The following is a 27,270-nucleotide window of genomic DNA, read 5'->3' as shown; positions in this document are numbered from 1 at the left end:
TTTAAACATGGAAGGACTTGTTAAATGTACAATTCTACCCCCTACAACCCTTCTCCACCCTGTTTTACCCTCCAAAATAAATGGAAAACTGATGTTTGTATTATGTAAAGAATGTGCTATCACACTAAAATGTGAAGGTATTTGTGAACATTCAGATGAACAGCGTGCACTTTCAGGAACTTGGGTTATCGCAGAAGTACGTAAAGCTTGCAGTTTAGGTTACAGAATGTTGGAGATGTCGGAAGTGTGGAAATATGAAACATCTATGTACAATCCTGTTACACAAACTGGAGGACTGTTTGCTGAGTATGTCAACACATTTTTGAAAATAAAACAGGAAGCCAGTGGGTGGCCTACTTGGTGTCAAAACAGAATGGATAAAGAAACATACCTACAGGACTACTTTGATAAAGAGGGGATTCTATTGGAGGAAGACAATATTGAGATCAATCCTGGAAAACGTACTTTGGCTAAACTTTGTCTTAATTCTTTATGGGGCAAATTTTGTCAACGAGATAACCTTTCCCAAACATCTATTATCAAGGAGTCGAAAGATTTCCTCGATAAAATGACCGATCCTAATATAATTATCGGAGGAGTTATATTTATCAATCAGGATACTGTTATAGTAAACTGGAAATATGTTGAAGAGGCAATCACCCTGAACAGAAAAGTAAACGTTCCTATTGCAGCTTTTACGACATGTCATGCTCGTTTGAAACTGTATGAACTTCTTGAAAAATTGGATGACAGGGTATGTTATTGTGACACAGATTCGGTGATTTACATAGATAGTCCTGAAATGGAATATCATCCCCGAACAGGTGATAAATTAGGGGATCTTACCGATGAATTAAGTGATTTCGGTCCCGATGCAATTTGTGAAGAGTTTGTCTCAACAGGACCAAAAAGTTACAGTATGAAAATTAAAAAACCTCTTTCTGAACCCCAATATATCTGTAAAGTTAAAGGGATCACTTTAAACACTTCCACATCAAAATTGGTCAACTTTGATACTATGTGTGATATGATGAACAATGAAAAATCTGACGTTACAGTAGAAAATATCTTTAGAATTAGAAGAACAAAACAGTTTCAAGTTATCAGTACAAATGAAAAGAAATTGTTTCAGCCAGTATTAATGAAACGTTTTTTTGACCACCGACATTTATCATTTCCTTTCGGATACCGTACAGATTAGGTTACAAATATGTCTGTAATCCTAATCTGTAATAGGTATTGTAATAGGTTTTAGGTCCAAAGTTCAAATTTTGTTTCAGTATTTTTTATATTGTATACTTGTATTATATAATATTGTACAAAATAAATATAAAATGTAGTAATAGTCTGGTAAACCGTCATTTTCTTTCAAGTTCCTGGATACAAATCTGTAAAATTTTTGCTTAATATAAAATGTTTCCTAAACTTATCCATCCTTTTACAATGATGGTTTGTGGAGCATCAGGAAGTGGAAAAACTACTTTTGTAACAAAACTTGTCAATTCTATTTTTTCTTTTGTCGAAAAACCTGTTAAAAAAATAGTGTGGTGTTACGATCAGGAAAATAGTATCCCAAAAAATATTGGTGATGTGGAATATCATAAAGGAATTGTTAATTGGCAATCATGGAACGGAAAAACTCCTACCCTTATAGTGCTAGATGATCTTATGATGGTTGCTGAAGGAGAAAAAGTTGCAGATCTTTTTACGAAAGGTAGTCACCACAAAAATATTTCAGTTGTTTTTATAACACAGAATCTTTTTCACCAAGGAAAAAATTGTAGAGATATTTCTTTGAACGTAAAACATTTTGTTATATTTAAAAATCCACGAGATATGAACCAATTTACTGTTTTTGCACGACAACTTCAACCTCATCGCATGAAGGAACTTGAAAAAGTATATATAGATGCAACAATAGAACCTCACAGTTATTTGTATATTGATCTTTCCCAGTCAACACCGGATCCTTTACGTTATCAAACAGATATTTTTAATACAGATCATTCAACCATATATCTTCCTCAGGAATGCCTGAAACCTCGAGATGAAGAAAACGAGGAAGAGACGTACCAACTTACGTTCTAAACAGAATATTTCTTTTAAAACACATTCACCTTTTTTGCACATATTGAAAAATTCCCCAACAAAAGTTCGTAAAACATTATTGAAAAGTGCTCCCAAAAAAACAATCCGTTTTATCAGTGAATGTTGTCTGAATGTTTTAAAAGGCAATATAAAACTTCGTCCGTCTGTAAAGAATCGTCTAACACCTTACAAAACTGTTTTACGTAGACTTGTAAAACCTAAAGTAAATATCGAGAAACGAAGAAAAATTCTTGTTCAAAAAGGAGGGTTTCTACCCCTACTTTTAGGATCTCTATTATCAGGTCTTCTCGGAACTCTCATTCCACATTAAAAATGACACCTGTTTACAAAAAAATGATTGTTCTTTCACCAGAACAATTGACACGTATTCGCGGTTCCGAACAGTCTATAAATCAAAAATTATCTGTTCTGGATAAAAAAATGAACGAAATTTTTAAAATGAAAAATATACCAGATGACCAAAAATGGCGTCTTTATAGAAAAGAATTGGATGAGTATTTATGGTTGAGTCGAAAATCGAAAGAACCATTAGAGATTCCTATTATCCAGGATAATGGTGATTCTAGTATTTCCACAGGATCAACATATTTTCCTCCAAACCTGGTAGAAACATTACCACGTAATACAAGACAGCAGTTAGAAAATATTATTGATGAGTATCAATCTACAGTCCAACGTCTAATCGAAAAAGATCAGGAAAAAACGCTTCCGGAACCGAGATCTTTAAATTTTTCATCGTCATCATCACCAACGGAGATTCCTGGTCCGTCTCGTAAACGAAAACCTGCGAAAAAAAAGAAGAAAAATGTTGTCTTACGTGTTTCCAGAAAAACTTCACCATTTTTGAGAACACCTGATGCATACAAACTCGTTCCTTTAAGAAAAAGTCGTAGACAGAGAGACCAATCATGGGAGTCCCTAAAGTAAAACATGATAAAATTCTTGCTAGAATATATTACGATCCTCAACACAGAGCCTCATTTTCATCTGTGGATCGTTTATGGAAAGCTGTACGAGATAGGAATATATCTCGTGATACAGTAAAAAATTGGTTAATGCACCAGGAAACATACACTCTCCACAAAAGTGCACGAAAAAGGTTTCCTCGAAACCATTATAATGTATGGAACATAGATATGCTCTGGGAAGCCGATCTTAACGATATGACATCGATACAAAAACATAACGACGGATTTAAATATCTCCTAACAGTGTTCGATGTATTTTCAAAATATGCTTATGCATTACCCCTAAAAAATAAAACAAGTAATTCTGTAACCGAAGCTTTCAGAACCATTTTTGAACAAAGTAAAAGAAAACCTGCCACATTACAGACAGATCAAGGAACAGAATTTACAAATTCTGTGTTCCAAAATTTTCTGAAAAATGAACAAGTAGACTTTTCGATCGCAATTAACCACCCTGTAAAAGCAAGTATAGTGGAACGTTTTAACCGAACGTTAAAAGAACGAATGTGGAAATATTTTACTGCAAAACAGACAAGACGTTACATAGATATTTTACCTCAACTTCTTGAAGGTTACAATACTGCGATCCATCGTTCCATAGGAATGGCACCTCAAGATGTAAACGAAACTAATGTTTACACAGTGTGGAAACATCTCAATAGACACAACAACCGTATCTCACACACAATTTCAGATTTGAAAGTTGGGGACATTGTGCGAATTTCTGTTGTTAAAGGACATTTCGAAAAAGGATACGAACAATCGTGGTCACGAGAACTTTTTAAAATTCATTCCGTCGTTCAACGGCAGCCGGTACCTGTTTACATATTGGACGACTTAAATGGTGAACCTGTAAAAGGAACATTTTACAAACAGGAGGTTCAGAAAGTATATTCGAATCCTGACGAAGAGTATAAAATTGATAAAATTTTAAAAACACGAGGTAAAGGTAAAAATTTAGAATACCTTGTTCGTTGGCTGGGTTATCCCTCCAGTTTTGATTCATGGATCAAGGCATCATCGCTAAAACCGATAGCAAACAACTAAACCTCAATATATATCGAAATATATCACCATTTCGAATCAGTGAGTTTTTCTTGTTCAGTCAGAATGGATGATAATTTCTATATCTACCTCCCATCGTCTTCATCAGAAAAATATTTTTCAAACAACACATTAACTCATTTTACTGTAAAATTGGCAAAACGTATCGATCTGCCTCCAGATTTGTGGGAAGTCGGTTTAGCAGAATTATGTCATTCAACTCTTTATGATAACGTTCTGGAAACAGATTCAGGACAACTAACATTTCCTGTTCGAACATACACAAATGTTGACGACTTAATTTCGTCGATCGTAACTTCCCTTCCCGATAATCGAGAAATACGAAAATCTGTGCTTTACAAATTCTGGCATCTTCTGGCTGACCCGCAATGGAGTTCATTCGAGTCATCTGTTTCTACAGATAACACACTATATATTAACGATCAACCGTTTTATTTTCCTGCAGCTACTTATACAATAGATGATCTTATTTTTTTCCTGAAAACCAACCCTGCAAATGTAGCTATTCCTACTCATCTTCGATTCTATTTTAAAGCTGCCGTATATAAACACTTGTCCGAAACAGGAATGCTCGACCCTGAACCCCATGCCTCTGTAGACAATACAATAACACCAATAGATTTAACAGACGACTATGCTAAATTTCGATATGATATATTAAAATCTATCTATTCTTCGCACGTAATATCTAATAACGTTGTCGATAAAAATCCTTACATATTTGTATATTCAGATATTGTAAAACAACAGTTGGTCGGTGAAGAAATGATACGTCTTTTACGTCTTACTCGAAAACAATGTTCAGAAGTAGATACCACATGTACAATACCTGTAGCTCATCACACATTCAATCCGATTCACTATGTTTCTCTGGATAAAAGTTCTTTTGAAACAATAGAAATTACTTTAAACGATCAAAAAGGAAACTTTTTACCTTTAAGAAACGGTTCCGTTCCTACTATCGCTGTTTTACATTTTCGTAAAAAAACAAAATCCTTTTAAAAAACCGACATAACACTATTTTCTCAGTCTATATTGGTAAACGAATGAGTCATCATGAATTCGCAAGCAGAATATTACACAACCCAAATACATGGAGGAATCGGACCCATTTTTCGTTCTAACAGAATTCAGAAAGGAAGAGGATTAGGTTCTCTTTTTGCTGGACTTTTCAGAATGGTGAAACCTCTTCTCTGGAGTGGTGCAAAAGCTATCGGAAAAGAAGCTTTAAAAACTGGTGCTAATATTGTTACAGATATTGCAACAAGTCAGCAAACCCCGAAAACTATTGTTCGTCAGCGAATACGTGAAGCTGGTCAGAATCTTAAAACTAGAGCACAACAAAAAATCGATTCTCTGACAGGTTCGGGTATAAGAAGAAGAATTGCAAGAAAAAATACTCATTCGGTGTTAAAACGTTCAGGTACCCGTGCTAGAACCTCGAGAATCAAGAAAAAACGTACATCCGTAAAACGTCGAAAAACATCATCGAAATCTAGGAAAACACGTAAAAGAAAAATCAGACAAAATATCAAAGTCAGAGATATTTTTACATCATGATACAGAACAGCACCTGGGTAATTTCACAGTTCGACCTTTTTCAGAAAAAACATACTATTCCGTACAAACCTATTGCTTCCTTCGATAACCAGAATGTAACTTCGTTTCTCGAACCTGTCTATCTTCGCTTACAGCTGAAGATGATTAAACAAGATGGAAGTCGTATGAGAACTCTACCGTCCGATAAAAAATCGATTCTCTGACAGGTTCGGGTATAAGAAGAAGAATTACAAGAAAAAATACTCATTCGAAGTTAAAACATTCAGGTACCCGTGTTAGAACCTCGAGGATCAGAAAAATCAAAAAGAATATCAAAGTGAAAAATATTTTTACACAATGATGCAGGACAACACGTGTATGATTTCACAGTTCGATCTTTTTCGGAAAAAACCTATTCAACAAAATGTCGAAAAAACCTACACTGTTACCTACAAACCTATTGCATCCATCGATAACCAGAACGTGATACCATTTCTCATACCTGCAACAGCAACAGATTTTCTGGATCTTGCATCTGTTTATCTTCGTTTACAGGTGGAGATGGTCAAACAAGATGGGAGTCGTATGAGTGCTTTGCCGACCGATAATGCAACCACAAAAAATTGTGGGGTAGTAAATTATCTCCTCAATACTATATTTTCACAATGTAACGTTGCTATCAACGGTATATCTGTAACAAATGCTGACAACAATTATGCATACAAATCGATTTTTGAGGTACTTCTCAATTACGGTACTGATGCTGCAAATACACATCTTACTAATGCTTTATGGTACCTGGACACACCTGGAAACCAAGATAAAATCACAACCAATAACGAAGGTTTCACCACCCGAAAAATTTTTTTCCAATACGTTCCGTCATCAGGAAATCCTATGGAAGTAACAGCCGAAATGGAACTTATGGGAAAACTCCACATAGATTTTTTCAATCAGCCTAAATATCTACTCAATGGTGTGGAAGTACGTATCGAACTTATCAAGTCACGTGATGCTTTTTATATCTGGGGAGATCAAGATTCACCTAGCGTACAAATAAAAATTTTAAAAGCTGCTCTCGAAATAAATCACGTCATTCCTACTCCTAGCACCAGTTTGGCTATAGACAGAGCACTTTCTTACGCTCCTGCACATTATCCGTTCACAAGAAGTATTATCAAGGCATACTCTTACGTTGCAGGAACGCAGCAGATTTCTATCGACAATGCTTTTCAAGGTCCTTTTCCGAATGTTATTCTTTTTACTATGGTATCCACCGCCAGCTTTCTCGGAGACAGTAAAAAAAATCCGTTCGACTTTAGAAGTTTTAACCTATCTTCTTTCCATCTTGTAAAAAATGGAGAGCTCACACCTTCTGAACCTTTACGAATCAGTACAGGAGGAAATAGCGGTTTAGTAACACGTGCCTACCAAACTCTCTTTTCCGGCACAGGTATCCATCACAATAATTATGGACATCAGATAACAAGGAAGATGTTTGAAAACGGATCATTTTTTCTAATTTACGACATTACACCAGATTTTTCAGGAAACGATACACACATCAGTCTACAGGAACAAGGTACCTTAGGAGTAGAAATGCAGTTTTCTCCACAACTGTCCGAAAATGTTACCTGTCTTCTCTATGCTGAATTCGAAGTGGCCTTGGATGTGACAAAAGACAGAGGTGCTATCCTTCACTAATAAACCTAACAATTTTACTCTATAAATTTGGTGTATTCCTGTTTTCTGCCACAGAAACCTACCTGTATCGTAATAGAAAAAGACTATCGTGTTTGTGTACTTTATTATAAACGTATCCGACATGAACACATCACAGATCAGACATATTTTATCTCACAATTGTTCCACCAAAACAATTTTTTGTGGTGTTTACCCGAGAGATCTTCTGCCTCGAACGTTCTCCACCCCTGCTTTGATAATCGCAAACACGGATACTTCCGATTCCGAAGGAACACACTGGGTTGCCTTCTATTTCGACAAAAACAATAAGGCAGAATATTTTGATTCATACGGTTTCCACCCCTATTACCCAGAATTCATAACATTCTTGAACCGTCATTCCTCTATCTGGACTCACAATAATACCCCCTTACAAGGAATATTTGCTACAACTTGCGGACATTACTGTTGTGTATATGCTTATTATAAAGCACATCACGTCACAACCAGGGATTTCATCCGGATATTCCCACCAGGTGTCAGTAAAGATGAATATATTTTACACCGTTTTCGTCAGATCTTCAAATGTTTACCGCATTCAAAGTGTCCTAAAGGAGCACAAGTGTGTCGTTCTATCAAACCAGTTCGGAAGTGTATAAGATGATTTCTATATAAAATATGTATGATGATTCTGCTCACTCTCAGTATCATCTTGACACCTTTAGTGAAAACATCATGGAACCGGTCAAAAATTCTACAATGGAAAAACATGATCAGCTTCTAGACCGTATTACTCATAAGGATGGTGTTTCTAGATGTAGAAAACGTAGACGTCTGCCCCCTACCAAAATTGAGATTCCTGTTATAAAAACTGAACCGATTGAGAGTGAACCGGATGTGACAAAGGATTGTGATTTCATGAAAATACGTCAAGAAAACAGTTCTTCCCAAAATAAAACCGAATGTTCGGAACTGCACAACATAGATGTCTGTTTGGATCTTTATCTTGCAAATATATACTTTCTGAACACAGAAAAAACCAAATATGTAGCAGTAGGATTCGAAAAACAAACACCTTTCAATCTGGTATGGGAGTTTTCGCAACAAGGAAGATTACCCGTACGAATTAATTCTTCACAGATTAGAGAATTGTGTGTTTTGAAATCTGATGTACTTGATTACATCGAAACAGGTCGACGATTTAATTATCTCGTCACAGGGAATATTACTGTCAGTGCTGTAAATTTTTTCGGAAAACGTTGTATTTCCATGTATCAACATTCCTCACCGGATGCTTTTATTTTTACACCCCCGGAACTACATTTATTTTTTTGTGAACTTTTCACACCCTTAAGAAAATTAACGAACGAACGTTATCATAAATTACAGCCACATATACAAACTTTTGTGCATTGTATCGAAAAGAATATGTTTTCAGAAAGAAAAGAAGTACCGGAAAACCTGATAAGCCATTTTCACGTTCTCTGGTACAACGAATTGATGATTGAAATATATCTTCAACACAATCTTGGACATTCATTGATATTATAAATAACTTTATTATCCATTATGTATTTTTTACTGTAAATGTATATCTTTATATGTATATTATTAAATTGTAAATAAAACATTTGAAAAAAGGTTAAACAGTTTTTTATTTTTCTCTATTACAGTAGAAATGGTACATTTTCCAAACATTTTCAACTGCACAGGTTTTGTTCACATTTTTTGATTCACTATGTTCTCTACATTTCTTTTTCTCTACCGAAAGTTTCATACTCTCCAATTTTGGACACCCAAATTCTTCAATATTATCTACGGTTAACGTACTCATACGTTTTTCTCCGATACATTTTTCCAACCATTTAGTTTTTTCAGTACCTTTAACATACACATTTTCATTTACAAGTACAGAATATAAAAGATCTCCTAACTTCTCATACGGTACCCAACCATTTTCCCAGGAGAGTCCGTGTTTGTTTGCACGGAGCCAATAATTCACACGACGATATTTTTCACTTAACAAATGTAGACCGTATGGAGGTTTTACTAAATAATCAAATGTACATTCAAAAGGAGACTTCAATATTCCGACTTCTTTCCACACAAATTCACCGTCTTTTCCTCGTAAACCTTGAACGTCCAAAAAACATACATCCATTGTTCAACAGGTAAAAACTGTCAATGTATTTTTAATAGATCCACGACATATAGCACACTTATCGAGTTGTGAGGCACAGGATCGACAACTGACAAAATGTCTGCACGGGAGAAACACTATATCGCAAACATTCAAAAAACAGATTTTACAAATCATTACAGAATCTGCATTTTTTTCAATAACTTTTTTTGCAGACTTTTCTCTATTAGCACAATATTTACATTCGACCTTATAATGTAGTAATGCAACACTTTGTATAAAACTACAATGGGGCACTGCTGCCAGATGTCTTATAACAGGACAATCTTCCGGTGTCCAATCACAAAAGCCATAAAAACAATATGAACACAATACTCTATCACCGTGGCCTGAATAGTAACATCCTGCAGTCACTAACTCTTCAGGTGTCTGTTGTAATCCTACAGGCCACTTTTCGTAAGTTTTGTATCGAGAATCGACTGATAGGTAGTTATTACAATGCCCCGAAAATCGGTAGCAGGGGTAACTGAACACTTTCATAAATCAGCCAAAGAAAAACAATCTGATACAATAGGTGATGGGGTTCCAGGTATTGGTGATAACGGTACCGGCACAGTATCTTCTACATCACTATCGAACAGGGCTCTGGAAAAACCAAGACGATTCGAAGATACCGCTGGAAAACAGGGATGTCCTTCTAATTTACGTAGTAGAGAACGGTTGCAGGTAGTACACCACAAAATAGTTTTGTTCACTAACACGGCAAGCCACTCTTTCACTCTTTGTTTTAAAGCTTCAGCAATCTCATCTTCATCCTTCCTCTGAATGAGTTCACACGAACATTTGTGACTGGGAAATCCTGTTCTCCCATCCGTAAACTTTTTTCTTTCCACTATCTCCTTCAACGTCTCGCAGGAATGATGGACTGCTTCTCCCGATCTATTGAACAGGTAACATCCGCACCATGGAGCTTCACGTAGTGCTACGTACATAAACGGGAACTGTTTCAACACTCGCTGTACAGCCTCACGATCGGTATCGATATCGCCGCAGGATTCTATGACTTCCCAAAACTCTTCGTAACTTATCTCGTAGAAATTCAGAGCTTTCTCCGGAAACGTTATGTAATACTCTGCCATTGTGACACACTCTCGTTCTTTTTATACCGTCTACATATATATACCCTTCTTCCTATTACGTCATTTTCCTTAAACATGTCCAAATAAATACTTTTTGTATTCTTAAATTAATACAACGATCTTTGAATCAAATGAGTCAGCAACATTTTCCCGGCTTCTCAAAGACAGGTTGTCGACCTCTATACTGAATGCGTCATTAAATTCGAAAACCTAAATCAACCTCTGTACCGAAAAACAAACACAATAAAATAAAAAACAACAGTAAAACATTCCCATCCATTATCTATAACCTTTTAACCTCTATCTCAAACTCCACACATTTTTGGAACCCTGCCAAATAATAACAATGTCTGCTTGTTCACTCGAATATTAACCCGAGCCGGGAATTTCCGGTCACGTGACTTTCACGTGATTTTGGCGGGAAATTCTCAGAATCGACCCGAATCAACAATTTCCTATCACGTGATTTTCACGTGATTCACACAACATTTTCTAAACCTCAACCTCTTATCTATAACCTTTCACCTTTCTCAGACAACATTTTAATCATCATTCAACTGACTCAGTAATTTCCTGTTGAAATCAAGCTCGGGAATTTCCCGTTCCGGGGTCAAAAAACTCTTCAACCAATCAAAACTCAAAACACCTATGACGTCATCATCTCCTCATCCAAACAACCAATCAAAATCCAGCCCCATATCTCAAACCCCGCCCATTTCTGGCCAAACTCCAAAACCCAAACAATGCTTGCTTGTCCACCGCCCTTTATCATCAATTGATCTTTCATCGATCTTTTCCAATCAATTGATTTATCGGACTCTATCCGGGAACATAACTACTCCTATTAATAATGTACGATACAGTTTTCCCACAAAATGTATATCGTATTTCTCCAATTTCCATACTGTCCGCATTATTTCGTTTGTTATTGCCCCAGCCTTTCCTTGTACCGTTTGCATATGTCTTGTCCACGTCCCTGCCATAGTGAGAACTAATCCCAAGTATTTTATTCTTTTTACCCTTTCTAATTCTTGCCCTCTGAAAGTCCACCTTTCGTCTTTTCCATATACATATCCGTTCTTGAACACCATAATTTTTGTTTTTGTAAGATTTACTTGCAGTTTGGATTCTCTGCTGTATCTTTCCAACCCGTCCAGAGCCTTTTGTAGGCCGGCATTTGTCTCCGAGATCAGAACCACATCATCTGCGAACAAGAGCGCCGGTACCCTTGTCGTCCCGACCTTGGGGGTGTCGGCTTCTTCACCCTCTACATACGCCACTATATCATTTATATAGAGAGTGAAGAGCAGGGGTGACAGAACACATCCTTGCTTTACCCCCGCTTCCGATTTTCGTTTCTCTGTCACGGTATCCACTTGACACCGTACACAGAATTCTACTTTTGAATATATTGCCTTTATTGCGTTTATCATCATGGCCGACATTCCCATTTCCCACAATTTGTCCCAAAGTTTTTCTCTATTTACAGTATCGAACGCCTTTTGGAAGTCGACAAAACAGGTATATAGCTTCCCTCTCTTTTTCTTTAGTTTTTCTTCCATCAATGTTTGGAGTGTAAATATATTGTCCAACGTGGTGCTCTTATCTCTAAATCCGGTTTGTAATGACGTTATTCTGTCGAATATGTCAGTCCATTTTTTAATTTTCCAGTACAGTCAAAGTGGCAGGGGGAGGGGTTATCCCATAAGAAACCGTGCCAGTCTTAGCCTGGCCTGGTGAGGGAACTTTCGTAGTGTTGACACGACGCAGTTGCCACCTTCAGAAAAAAGTCGCTAAATACGAATGGTTTGTAAGACCCGTTGGGGAAGTAATTCCTGCCTACTTTTGGAGAAACGAACCTAATATTTTTCCAAAGTTAAATTAACATTTTTGATAACACATAAATGCACCAAGAGGGCCATCCAGACTTTTTTTAAAAATATCCTATGATGATGCGAGTTTCCTTTGGCATTTCGACAATTTCTTTTCATAACAAAGATATTTTCGACATCCAGTTAGAATACGTGTGCATGGGGGAGGAGAAGGTGATTGGATTTGTTTTTCCTTTCCTCTTGTAATTGTTATATTTTTAGGGAAGTTTCCTGTAGTGTATAAAGATAGGTTAGTGAGTGAAGATGAATCGGATTAGTACGTTATTACTTAAACACATGTTGTTTTCCACGTTACCAAACGAGGAAAAACATCTTTGCTAGTGGCGCAAACTCAAGGAGGGGGCGGGGGGCATTGCAGAGTTGTTTTTTTTCTATTTACTTGATCACGTTGGCACTACCCATCATAGTTGCTGCCGGCCGCCACTGGTTCAAAGTGATGTCCACCTACATTCACACATTCCTGGCATCATTTGATGACATTTTGATTCACACGCAAAAGTTCTTCCGTTCTAAAATATAACGATTCAGCTTCTCGTAATGTAAGGACAAGACGTCTAACCGCCTCTCTGCCTGGAGGTGAAACGCCATAGAATTTCCGAGCAAATTCCCTACACACGTCTCAACACGAGTCTTACAAATCATGTAAGTGTCATACATAAAAATTCTTTGTTCTAACGTGAACTTTGCGGCTGTCATTTCAATCGCCGCACTTACACACAACACACACACACTGCAATTACGCAAAGAAGTAACACGGCAAGTAACCAAAAATATACTTTTTCACACAGTACGAAATTAACGCGCTCTTTGTTCAAAGTCTGCTCCTCACTCCATTCGCAGCTCTGTCCAGGGCACCTGTAGTCGCGAAGGAAAGAAAAACTCAAGCTCGGAGCTTTCAGATTGCAACCAATGCTCACGAAAAACATTGACATTTAACGGTTTTGTCTGCAACGTAATCTTGATACAGTGTTGCACATTCGAAGCTTTCGTCCATAAAAATAAGCGGGACGTTACTGGTCTAAAATGTCGGCATCTCCCCTAGCGTCGCCCGCCACACTTCTCCCGATCTCTCGGCCTCGCAAGGAAATGGACGCACGGTATAATTGCACAAATACACGACATTAAATATTCACATTACATGTGAATGGCAGAGTGAAGCATGCTTCCTTATGGGCGGAGTTGAACCGGTGGAGGGAAAGTTGCGCGGAGACTTTTGGCCGAAGATTCTATTTCTTGTGGTCTCACTCTATTTTAGCATGTTTAACAGATAAAAGTCATCCTAAGTTTCTTATCATCTGCCATTGGAAGATGAATTATTATTAATATTAGTAGTAGTAGTTGTAGCAGTAGTAATAGTAATAGTATTATCGCAGATCTTTGACTGTGATAAATTGGTCATTTTGAATTTTGTCCACAGCATTTTTCATAATATTTCACGCCACTGACTTTATGCCAATCTTGATCCCCCTCCCCCATATTTATTTAAAATTATCTTAAATACATGCCACTATACTGCACAGATTAGCAGCTACCACCAGTGTGTTAAAGGAAATAATTATAATAAATGGGTTCACCTTCGCATGACTCTCGCAACAAAACTATTTTGTTTGATATGAAAAGTTTCCAAAGTCTGTATTGTCTTAAATTCAATTTAGACGAAATCATTTTTCTTATCGTTTGAGCTCGATAGAAATTCTACCGTGCAATGTAAAGAAATCATGTAGCATCTTGATGCCAAAGCATATTTCATGACATATTTCACAGATAGAACAGTTCCATTTATTTTTAAAAAAGTGTATTTAAATAACAAACGAGAGGAAAATAAGTTTGCTATGAATCGGTTTCACACACAAATCAAATGGCGTATTCACACTTCGTAGCGCATTCAGTACACGTATCGAAGAATACATAAGTTATTTGAATTAGATAGAAATGCCTCATTACATACAGAGTGTTCCAAAATAGTGTTTACACTTTATGAACGTTAATAACAGCAACAATAATAACAGCAACAATAATAACAGCAAATATGAACATTTGGTAACCGCATTAAAAAATGACCGCTATTGACAGAAATACATTGTATTTATATACATAAATACATAAAATAATACATAAAATAGTAATGCTACAGTCTAAATTCGTAAGGTACGCCACTTACAAGGAAAGACGCATATATCCCCGATATGAATCGTACACTTCCCTCTGTAAACACCACAACCTGCATTCTCTCAGCAAAAGATCGAAGATGCCATTGCTCTGTTTCTTATACAAAATCATGAACAATAATATTCAAGTGCAACATCTACTAGAACAAATACACATACGTGTTCCTATCTCCAAGACACGATCCAAAGGAGGCCTCATTTACTGGAGAAACAGAAGATTGAACATTATAAAATAAATCACCTGTCAGGAGAATGTGTGAACTGTACAACAGATGTTCCGAAAGAGAACCAAAATTAGATATAATTCACATGCGTATTGAGACCTTCAAAAAGCTATTCAAAGTATGGAAGAATAAATGTCAACAATGTAAATATGAACGCAATTTTTTGTAAATTATATTTCTTTCGTAGTTTATACTATCATGTTTAGTAGTTTATGTAGTTTATATTATACATATTATGTAGATCTGTAGCAAGGCCGTGCATGTCGGTAGAGAAGGGGAGAAGGAGAGAAGGGGTGAAGGAGAGGTGGTGAAGAAGAGAAGGAGTGAAGCAGTACACTACACGCTGTTCCAAATAGCTGGTTGTCGCTCCCCACTCGCGCAATCCCATATCCTCTCACGCGATCATTGGTCGAGGCCTCTCAAGTCACAACTTGCGCAGAGACTTGTTTCCGTTGTACTATAGGTGGTAACTCCAGGCGTGTTTTCAGCGGGAAATTTGAAACTCCGCAAAGTTTTCATTAAAAATTTATATCTCCTAAACCATGATTGCTAGAGTTACAAATTTAGCTAGTTTTGTTCAGTACAGACTGATATGGTCCAAAAAATACCCTATTTGTTTTATCAAGTAGAAGAACAGTAAACTAAAAGTAATAAAAATATTTTTTTTGCGAAATTTGAACTTTGGTAAGTCACCACGTAGGCAACGCCGGGACGTGAGTGTTCAAAACATTTCCTCCATATTACGTAATATCCATTCTTGTGCTGCTCATACTTTCGTAGGGTAATAATTTCTAATATAAACGCCGCGCTTGTTTTCGGGGGAAATTTAAAATTCCGCCTTTGGACGAAATATAGCCGTACTGAAATTAAGATTTAGTAATTACTAATAAGATACTTCAAGACTTATTAAAGACACTTGAAACATGTATCTCCAAATATCTGACTCACAGTATTTTCCAAAAGTCGAAAACGCTCCATGTGTTTGGGACCTCACCAAAATGTGACACACATGTCACATCCTGTGTGAAAAAACTAGTGTCAAGATTAATGTAAAATTGAATGATATCGTTTTATTGTTGATCGTTATGTTGACAATAATAACACAACCCTGCATTTTGGGGGGGGGGGAATCGGATGATTTCAAATCAAAAGGTGATTCTGTTTTTGTTGTTTGACCTTAAAACTTAAGTTTTGGAATTTTGAAAAGTGTGGAACCAGTTATTCACTTTCAAAACTTAGCTTGGTGCATGGATTGTAGCACAACACTCGAAAGAGGACAACAGAAGTGAAAATGGAGGGGTCGTTGGTGAGCTACGATTTCGAGAATATATCCTGTTTCACTTAAGTTACAGAATTCCAAATGTATGAAAATTCTAGCTGTATCGTTTCAACATTGTCTCCTTGTATTTTTGTGATGCTTTGAAAAATAAATTAAAGGAGAGTTACAGATTTTGGTTTCTGAACTTCCATTAATCCAATATGTCAGATGTTTCTGGAAGGGGGGAACACCACTCTAAATACGGCCATGATAAGCTGTACTGTAGATAAATTGTTTTCGTGTTGTGTTTACCAATTTCAGAAGTTTTCAATGAGTCCAATGCAAATTGCATGCGGCAATTTGCTTTGTAACTCAAATAATGAACAAACTGCCACTTACCGCGTTTTACCCCCAAGCCCTTCAATAAAAAATAATAAACAAAATCATATTTCGTATTATTCCCTTAGAGTAATACGTAAGGAGAACATGTTGAATCTTCGCGATTAGCCAAAAGTGCTGAAATAAAACAAACCAATCAATCAATCACAACATGTGATACGTGTTTTGTGTGATTCAGGTGAAATGGGTAAATATTTGAAAATGTTTTTTTGTTAAAATTAGTGGAAAACTTGTTTCGTCTCAAAGGTATGTGTGTGTGTGTGTGTGTGTGTGTGTGTGTGTGTGTGGGTGTGTGTGTGTGTGTGTGTGTGTGTATATATATATATATATTATATGTTTATGTTTATGTATGTGTGTGTGTAAAGGAGGCAGGAGGGAGAGATGATGAGGGAGGTTTGTATGTGCGTACATTTTGTAAATGTAAATGTAACATTATGGTACTACCTTATGTAATTGGAAACTTTTCTCTGTTGAAGGGAAATAAATAAATAAATAAATAAATAAATATTGAAGGTTAAAACCCGAAGTTAGGATAGTCTAATAAAAGTTTCTATATTAGTGCTACTTCTCATTTCCAATTTTCCTACCACTAGTCAAGATGTTCATTAGGCTATATACTTAATAATAAAACTCCGTGTGTTCAGTGGCATACCCAAGGGAGGTCCGTGGTAGTCATAACCTTCCCCCCTTTGGCCCAGTGTTCCTAAAAAAAGAACGTAAAAGGTAGAAAAGAGGGCTGACTACCAAAAATGTTTCATAACCCTTTCCTTTCGAAAATCCTGGGCACGAAACTGGGTGTGTTCAATATCAAACTATTAGTTTAAGTATCTACGTGGCACTTTTTAATCATACCCAACAACATTCTCTATCATAATTCTACTTTGATTACTTCTCATGAAATAGTACTTTGTTTAGAGTACAATTTCAGTAAATATAAATATTTTTAAGTACTGTGTGTCAAAACAATGCATGAAGTCAGGAAAAATTAGATTATAAATAATATATGGTTGCTTAATTGGAAGCACCAGCGCCCCATGAACTCGTAATGAACAGTACACGATTTTTTTATTATTATTATTTGCCTGTCGAGGGCCTCGGCCGAGTGCTCCAGTTCCCCTCCCTCGGTAGCGTCTCGATATTACAAATGTCTGTCTCGTTCTCGTTTGCATTTTCAAAAACCTGTCGGTCTCAGTCTCGCCTCGAACGAACGACACGACAAAAACGAAGCGTATTTGGTCTGAAACTCCGAGAACGTAGATCCGATTCGCGTACGAGCTCTCTTGGAGATAGGTTCCCAAGGAAAAGTGCTACATATCCGAAGGAGCTGATATTCGCGAGTGATAGGATCAGATTATTAGTGGTTGTTATCACCTTTAATATAACATAACGTGTAGTGCTTCGATTTGTTATTCCTTCCATTTTTGTGTTCGTTCCTGACATTGCCCCATTAGATCGTCGTGGATTCCGGCGGGCAGCCGGTTCCAACCCATGATGCAGATATGTTGGACCAGAGGGAGAGAACGGCAGCGGAAGGTTTAGTTGACCTTGCCACAACGGAGTTTATCCCAACACGATGATGACGTTTCAATGACTGAATTCGCGCAACGCCCAGGTAAAAGTCCATGGACGAGGTGAGTGACGCCGACCGTACTCAAGATAAAATGTTTCGCCCCTCACAACCGGAACACCGACCCCCAAACCTTTGGTACTCGGCCGAGGTCCCCGGCCCTTATGTGGTCCTTTTAGAAGGACTGAACCGAAACATCGGAAAACTTTCCAGTGGTAGCCTGGGAAACAAATTCAGGAAGGCTGATATTCCCGTGTGCTTAGTGGAACAATGCGGTAAAAATAGGGTTCGGGCCACTTTCCAAACTGCAGATCACGCTAACACTTTTGTTCGGAACAGTTCTTTTTTGGACTCCCTTGGTGTCCGAGCGAAAATCCCGCATAGTTTGATTCAAAGGGAAGGACTTGTGTACGGGATCGAATTCGATGTGACGGAACAGGACATTCTCGATGGAATAGATTCACCCTTTCGTGTTACGTGTGCCAAACGTCTCAAGAAAAAAATCTGGCAAGGGGATGGAACATTCAAACTAGTGGACACGAAGTTGATTTGCCTAACTTTCCATGGCAAATATTTGCCAGAAAAAGTGTTGATCAATAGGGAAATTTTAACGGTTCAACCGCGATTCAGCTTGCTTCAGGTACAATCACTCCCATTCACAGTGCAGGTCTAAACCCCAGTGTGCAAATTGTGGCAAAGAACGACATGGGGAAGGGTGCTCCAACCCTTCTTACTGCATTAATTGTAAGGGCCCCCATGGGGCACGTGACCGTACATGCGACATTTGGCAACGTGAACAAAAAATTCAAACCCGTATGGCAGAAGAAAACATCTCTTACTACGAAGCCAAGGCCAAACTTCTTGGCACCTTCCTTCCTCCATTAACTCGGGACGATATTCTTAACCCCATGATCAACAAACGAGACTTTCCCAAATTGTCACCTAAGCCATTACCGACCCCACAGATTGGAGCTCGTCACCCTGGTGTATGGGACAACCCTTTTCACAAGTTACAGACCCATCTTTCCCCAGAACCCTCAATCTCAGGCGTTCAACATAACGATATGCCCCAGGCAGTGGAGACAGTTCGTCCAAGACACAACAACCATCTTCGCCGCCGGACTGCAAAGCTTGCTACTCCCGTACCCCCTTCCAACTCGATGGAGCATCATGCGGAACCACAAGTGGCTGCAACACGAACCTCCGTTGGAAATGCACGTGCAATCTCCAGTTCTACGACTTCGGACGAAGAATTTACCCCTTCTCCTCCTATTGGGCGCAAAGCTCAACCGGCCCAGCAGGTCCCCCCGGACACGGCCTCATCTCCGCCCTCGGACACACTTCAAACTCTGCACTCCGACCACCAAATGATATACAAATCCTTATTGGATCTTACCCCGACTTTATGGGCATCAGTGAAACAAATATCAAATATACGTGAACAAGCGATCATCATACAGCGAATCCAAGAACTTACTACTCACTTGTTATCAATACTATCAGGTTGATTTCCCATCCTATTCCAACTTGGTGTTCCCAACAACTCTCGTATTTAATTTAATTTTTTTCCTTTTTTTAATTTTTTTTTTTTAAAAATTTTTGTTTTTCTCCCTCTTGGCAATATGGATTTACTACAATGGAACGTTCACAGTTTTTCCGCGCGAAAATTAGAATTACTGGATCTCCTAGCGGATTTTCATCCAAAGATCCTTTGCCTCCAAGAAGTGAAAGGTACGCACTCAGAAACTTATCGGTTGGGACACTATACTATGTACGGTTCCCCCATTACGAACACCGGCACCGTTATCTATGTGCACGAAAGCGTTTGTCACGCGCCCGTACGACTGCCTCCTCGGCTAAAGTTAATTACAGAATTTCATGTTGATATTTCAGCAGTTTGTGTCCAGGCCTGGCATCTATACATAGCCATAGTTTCCATATATATTCCCTCGCATTATTATTCCCAACGCATCACGCCAGGTATTTTACAAGAACTTGTGAACGCCTTACCGGGCCCCATCATCATCATGGGCGATTTCAATGCCCACTCCCCCCTATGGGGGGAGGGGACAAAGAGGATCGCCTTGGGGTCGCTGTGCGTACCTGGATTCAACAGAATGACTTTATTGTTTACAATGATCGTACTCCGACGCACTACCCGAGAAATGGCAATCGACCTTCCAGTATCGACTTAACCCTTTCATCCCCGGAATTATTTTCCCATTTTTTCTGGTATAAAGATCCTTACCTTCGGGGCAGTGATCGTACCCCAAATTTTCTGCTCACTTCTCAGAACCCCATGCATAACCCAGTCCAGCAGCGCAACAATGTCCCGGTGAAAAGATGGCGACCAGCCACCATTCAGTGGGATTTATTCGCTCCAACGTTTGAGCATCTTTATCTCCACGACGATGATTTTTCAGAATCTGACATATCTTATGTTCACTTTATCAACTTGCTTACTACCACTCTCGATCTCTGTGGGAAGCGTCAATCGTTTATTAAACACGATACATTTCCTGCTATTCGATGGTGGAACAGCGCTTGCGCTCAAATAAAAAAATTGAAAAAATTCCGGTGGCAAAATTATGGTTGGGCCCCAACGCAAGACAAGTGGATAGAGCTAAAACGATTACAAGCACGAGCACAAAAAACATATTTGAAAGCGAAACGAGAAGCGTGGAAACGCTTCTGTCAATCGCTCGATCGCCGCGAATCCATAGGAACAATTTGGCGAAAATTCAACAACTTTCGCAAACCTAAAATTGTCAAACAGCACAATCTCACACATGAGTGGGAAGCGGAATTCACGGATATTATTACACCACCTTTTGTGGCCTCGCGACCTATCTTCCGCGCATCCCCCGATGCTAACTTCACAACAGAATTTCCTGCAGTAACAATTTCGGAACTTCGCTCTATACTCCAATCGGTTAAAAATACTGCGCCTGGCTATGATGGAATTACATATGATACTATTCGTCATATCCCTCACTTTGGCCTGGAAATCATAGCTAACATATATAACAATATATACCGCGGAGAACAGGTTCCGGTGGATTGGACTAAACATCTTGTCATACCTCTTCCCAAACCCAACAAACCCAAGAATGAAGCCACATCATATAGACCTATTGTCCTTATACCAGTCCTCGCAAAATTATTCGAGAAAACTCTACATTCCAGAATTACTTGGAACTTAGAGAAACGTCAATATTTTCCCCCTACTCAAATGGGCTTCCGGCTGGGATTGGGCAGCCAGGACGCCATTTCTACACTAACGGTGGCCGTCCAGAATAGTCATCTGACACGTGATTACTGTTTCGGTATTTTTCTTGACATTGAAAAAGCTTATGATTCCGTTCCCATTGATCTCCTCTGCACTCACATTGACCAACTTCACATCCAACCCAATCTCGGCCACATTTTATGGCAATTATATCATGCACGCATTTTAGTCTATTGGTTTGAGGACAGACTGGTTGGCCCCCGACAACAAAGTCACGGGTTACCTCAGGGATTCCCCCTCAGTCCATTACTTTTTAATATTTACACTCAACGATTTCACACTACGATACTTGGGCAATTCCAAATCCTTCAATTTGCTGATGATTTTTGTTTTTATTTAACTATTCCTGACGCCACACAGGGCTTATTGGCCACTCAACATTTACTTGGAACCCTAGACAACAAATATCGCACCCTGGGCTTGACCTTTTCCCGTACCAAATCCCATATCATTCTATTTAACTTACGATCTCGATCTTGCTATCCAAACACCATAACTCAGATCGGGGACATACCAATCGTAGAAACCGGTACATACTTGGGGTCCGGTTTGATCGGAAATTGAATTGGAAAGTTCATATCAACTACCTTGCCCAAAAAGGACGCCAAATCAATAATATTTTAAGATGCCTTGCCACTACTCGATGGGGGAGCCACCCCTATGTGATGCTTTTATTCTACAAACATTGTTTTCGGTCGCTCTTTGATTACGCCGCGGCCGCATATGGTGGGGCTCATGTCCGACATCTACAACGACTGGATGCTTTGCAACGACAATCTCTAAGAATTTGTCTTGGCATAATGAAATCTAGTCCTAACATTAGTGTCTATGTGGAAAGCCACGAAGTTTCCCTAGCGTAACGTCGTCAATCGCTTACTACCCATGTCTTATTATAAACGTGGGAAAATCACGTTCACCCATTCAACAAGGCATTTGCAATACAGCGTCATTGGGAAACCGCTCAGGTTCTCACTTCCGCTGATCCTTCCTATTACTTCCTGTATTGTTATAACATAGATCGGGCGGCTTATCATACATCGTTTACATATACACAACCATTGCTTTACCAGCTGTCATTTCCCCTTGTCACACCCCCGGATATTCATTACATAGACAGAGGACCACATCATTCTTATCGGGAACGATGGCCCACGGCAAATTTTATCTATACAGATGGTTCTAAGAGCGGCAATGAAGTGGGCTGCGCATATTATGTAGTGGAGACGGATGACGTTCATCAATATCGCTTGCCACCCGATATTTCCATATTTTCGGCGGAGAGTTATGCCATATTTCGTGCCTTGATTTATGCCTACAACAAGGGTTTCCCTCATACTCTTATTCTGACGGATGCACTAAGTGTCCTTCAAACTCTGGCACGTACGGGAGCAGCGTCTTTTCGTATGACTGTCTTTATTTTCTTAATATTACAGCAAGTCTCAAAAATCTGCCTACAGGGTCGTAGGGTGACCTTTACGTTTATCAAAGGCCATAGCGATCTAAACGTCCTTCACGATCGAGTTGACGCTTACGCGAAAAGGGCTCGAGTGGCAGAGCATGTTATACCACTGCGATTGCCATATACCGATCTACTCCCACGAGTAAGGAAAAAAATCCAATCTAATTGGGATGCTTGGTCTGTTCACGAACTTGCCCATACCACAACCTATAAATGGGTGGCGCAACTCGGCACCAGGCAACCCTGGTTTCGATCTCTGCACTTGCCTCGTGAAGTTATAACCCTTGCAATTCGCCTACGCACAGGCCATGTACAAACTCGTCAACACCTGGCGCGATTGTACCTAGCATCTAATCCTTCGTGCGGTTGCGGTGGAGATACCCAAACGATCAATCATATTTTCTTCCAGTGCCCGTTACGGGAGCAAGTTAGAACCACACTTTATCAGTGCCTTGCTAGAATAGGAACACCATTTCCTTTGTCCATTTCGACTTTACTCCATAATCCCGGACCTGCTGTCCTGTGGTTCCTATACGGATTTCTCCGTAAACACAATACCTGGTTGTAAACACGCTTCTGTTGATCAACATTGTCTACCCTCAAGGTCAAGTTCGTATCGAAAACAGCGCAGACGGCCGGTGCGTGTCCTCCGCGAGAGGATGGACACGGAGCTTGGAATATTCAGGTGAAGGTCTTTGAAACGATTATTTCGTGCGGGTTGTCAGACATTGTCTGTCCTCACCCTTCAGCCCGTTGTCCAAGATCGCCTTAGTTCAGATGATAAGGGACATAATCAAGAAGAAGAAGAAGAAGAAGAACGTAGATTCAACTGCATCTGTAGGACGTTTGGAAGACTATATTTCACGGTTAGTAGGTGCATTGCCATATATCGAACGAATTTGGAAGTATTTGCTGGTTCTGTTCGGGTTAGCTGAATGGAACATTACAATCCAAAAATTTTGATTTTTGATTGATTCATTTGGTGTTTGAAGTCCACTTTATGCACACTAAGGTTAATCGGGACTGGACCTACAGTTTAAAGTGGGAACCGAACTACTATGCGATTCAATGGGTATCGAACCCGGGACCCGCACAATCCAAAAATCTACAAATTTAGTGTTATTAATGAAAATGATCTTTAAAGCAATACATTCATGAACATAACTGAGAAACGAAATCACAATATATTTCTGAAGCTTCAAAAATTATAAATATTGTCCATAGAATTATTCAGTGTGTGAATTAACGGGGGCGGGCAGGTATCAGCCCCCACAAAAAATTATCTCTAGCTAAAGACATGGAATTGAAAGCAAAGTAACAAAACACAACTGAAAAATAATTCGTATCCATTAATGGTCCAGTCACTGAAGATTTCCCTTCCGAAAAATATGTAGCCTTGTGGATTAAAGGAGAGCACAATTCTGCAACTGACCAACCTCACCAAACATGTACGAGGGTAAATCAAAAAGTAAAGGCAATTTTCACATAATATCTTTATTTCCACAGAAGAAGAAGAATTACACATATCACTTTTCCACATATGGCCCCTGCACGGCACTGCACTTTTGGTATCGTGCAATCAACTTCTGTATCCCGTCCGCGAAGAAGGTTTTTGGTTGATCACGAACCCACGTGTGCACCGCCTGCTGGACCTCGTCGCCTGACATGAACCGACGACCCCGCAACACCTCCTTCAAAGGGCCGAAGATGTGGTAATCCGATGGTGTCAGATCAGGGCTTGCCGTATGAGGCGTGGCATTATCGTGGAGTTCGAGCACCCCCTTAGACAGCAGTCCTCGTCGCTTTTGACGAATTGGAGGTTTCAGTTCGTCTTGCAGGACCGCACAATGACTTGCACTATTCACACTTTACAAAGCGTTCACAAGAAACTTGTAGGCAGGTCAGGTTAGATGGACATAAAGTTTGAATTTGGTCAAGTCTGCGGTGTTACTAGTTCGATAGCCCTTTTGTGGATGAGTTTGGGTTTTCTTAGAATGTAAATATACTATTTCTCAATTTCGTGTAAATGTTATCATAAGATTTAGTGACCTTCATTAGAACCTATACTCTAAGGTACTTAGAACCACAAGGCAATAGATTAGTTTACTGACTGGTAACAATTCAGTGGCGGCGATTGGGTTCCAAAACCGGGGGTCAAGGTATCAAAACTGGGGGGCCAAAGACAGTATATTTCCCTCTGTAGATAAGGTTTAGCATAGTGCGGGGGCAAAAGTGGCGAAAAGTGGGGGGGGGGGTCAACTGCCTCCCTCGCCCCCCTAATCGCCGTCACTCGGTAACATATATACAAATTTGTACATACAGATAAAAAAAAACGATTTTGGAGCATACATTAAGCACGAGAACTACTATTGGACCATTACTTTTTCATTGAGGTCCCACTGATCTCCGAGGCTGCGAAAATATTTCCTGTGTATGTCTGTTGGCAGGAAGGATTTTCAATGGACTTACTTTTTCTTGTCCTGCAAATGCGTATGGAGACTTCATATCTCGACAAACATTTTTAATAAGAATTGAAGCTATTTTCCTAATTGTAAGGACCATCATGGGTATTTTGGTACTACATTTCAGAAGCAATTTTACCATGATTCTTTCATGTAATGTCAAACACATAATACACACTTTTTTGTCATCTGAGCCTCTCATTACAGCTTCATAACCCTCATTAGTAGCGTCAGTATTCACCAACAAATTACCACTTCTTCCTCATGATTACTGTTGAGATTGAGCACTTTCGGGCTCCCTTCAGATGTGATTTTGCATCATATATTCTCCACCAAGTGCTTTATTCAATTGCTTTACAAAATACTCTGACTTCCTACATTCGTTAACAAGAAATGCAATTAGAGTTGTTTTATTCATTACGCGACTTACGAATTTTCTTCACTGTCAGACAATCTGGAAAGATGAGATTCTCTGTGACCGGTGCCCGAGTTCTTTCGGTGTTCTTTATAGAAGTCTCATTGTAAGTATCAATCAGACATAGATTCTTGGACTCCTATTTCCTTTCGCAAAGCAATGGAAAATGCTGATAGATCTCACCAAAGTTTGACTTCTCTTCTTTTACTCTCTGAATCGCCGTGAATGAATTTCCAGATATTTCCTCAGGAAGGATAAAATTTCTCTGCAAGTATGTCTCTAAAGCCCATGGTAATGCTTCTAGGAGAAATACCATTTGAAGATTCCGATTCTGTGCTGTCACATTAATTCGATCAAATAGTGCCTATATGATAATTGACCTGCAATTACCATCCACTGCCTTCTTCTTGGATCAAGAGAGGAACAGAAATAACTAGACGAAAATCATGTACAGCCGATGATTATTCAAGTGAAAGAACAATCGGAGAGGAGATACGTTAGAGTATGGATTAGTACAGGTAACAGAAAGACCTTTGCAGTCGCTTGAACCAATGCTCACATGATGTGCGTCAATATAGAGCAATGTGTGTATCAATAGAACAGCTCAGAGACGAACATGGTCACAGAAGGAACTCGTCCCTAGTATGGTGTGTGATCTCGAACGGTCAACACTGCTGCACATCTGTGTGGCATGGACTCGATGAGGTGGTCGATGAGAGCTTGGGGTATTCCTCGCCACTCTTCACGTTGGGCAATTTCAGCTATGGAAGAGTTGATGAAGGTGCCAACCTACCTACAACGCGTCTGCCAAGCGCATCCCAGATATTATCTATGGGATTTTAGTCCAGTAATCACGCTGGCCACTCCACACTCTCGATTCCCTCGTCCTCTGGCATGTTCTGCACTAACAGAACTCTGTGAGGACAAGCATTATCGCCGATGAAAAGGAATCGATTACCTACTGCATCTGCACACGGCATGGCAAGAAGTCTGAGGTTCTCGTCCCCATATCTAAGGGGAAACGGTCATTTTGGATGACGTGGAGGTCCGTACGTCCGTAAGGAAGTCCAACCATTTTGATTCCAAACCGCACAATTAGTGCACCACTTCCATTTTAGAATGTTTCTTGCATAAAAGCAGGGTTATCGCGTGTTCCACATTCTCTCCAGATTAAGCACATCTATTGTAAGGCTGGAGGCTGAACCGCGTTGTGGCCTCAGGAAAATTTCTACAGACTGAAAGCTGTAAGGTGCTGGAAGACACACCGTGAATCTATATGCCTGGATGCCATCTTTAAGAAGGCAATTGCAGAGAGTTTGAGATGACTCCTGCGCCATATTGCTGTGAGAATGGCATGTTGTAGTTTCGTTGCATTCTGTCGTCTATTCCAATCGGTTGTTAACCAGAGGTACCAGTTTGACTCTTGATGTTGTTGGTCTCGGACGGCCTTGGCCTTGCCTTCGTAGCACATTTCCCGTAGTTTGGAACAGAATC

Source organism: Lepisma saccharinum, chromosome 8, assembly GCF_977018435.1.
Source record: "Lepisma saccharinum chromosome 8, izLepSacc3.1, whole genome shotgun sequence".
NCBI classification, from domain to species: domain Eukaryota; kingdom Metazoa; phylum Arthropoda; class Insecta; order Zygentoma; family Lepismatidae; genus Lepisma; species Lepisma saccharinum.
This window is presented reverse-complemented; position numbering follows the sequence as displayed.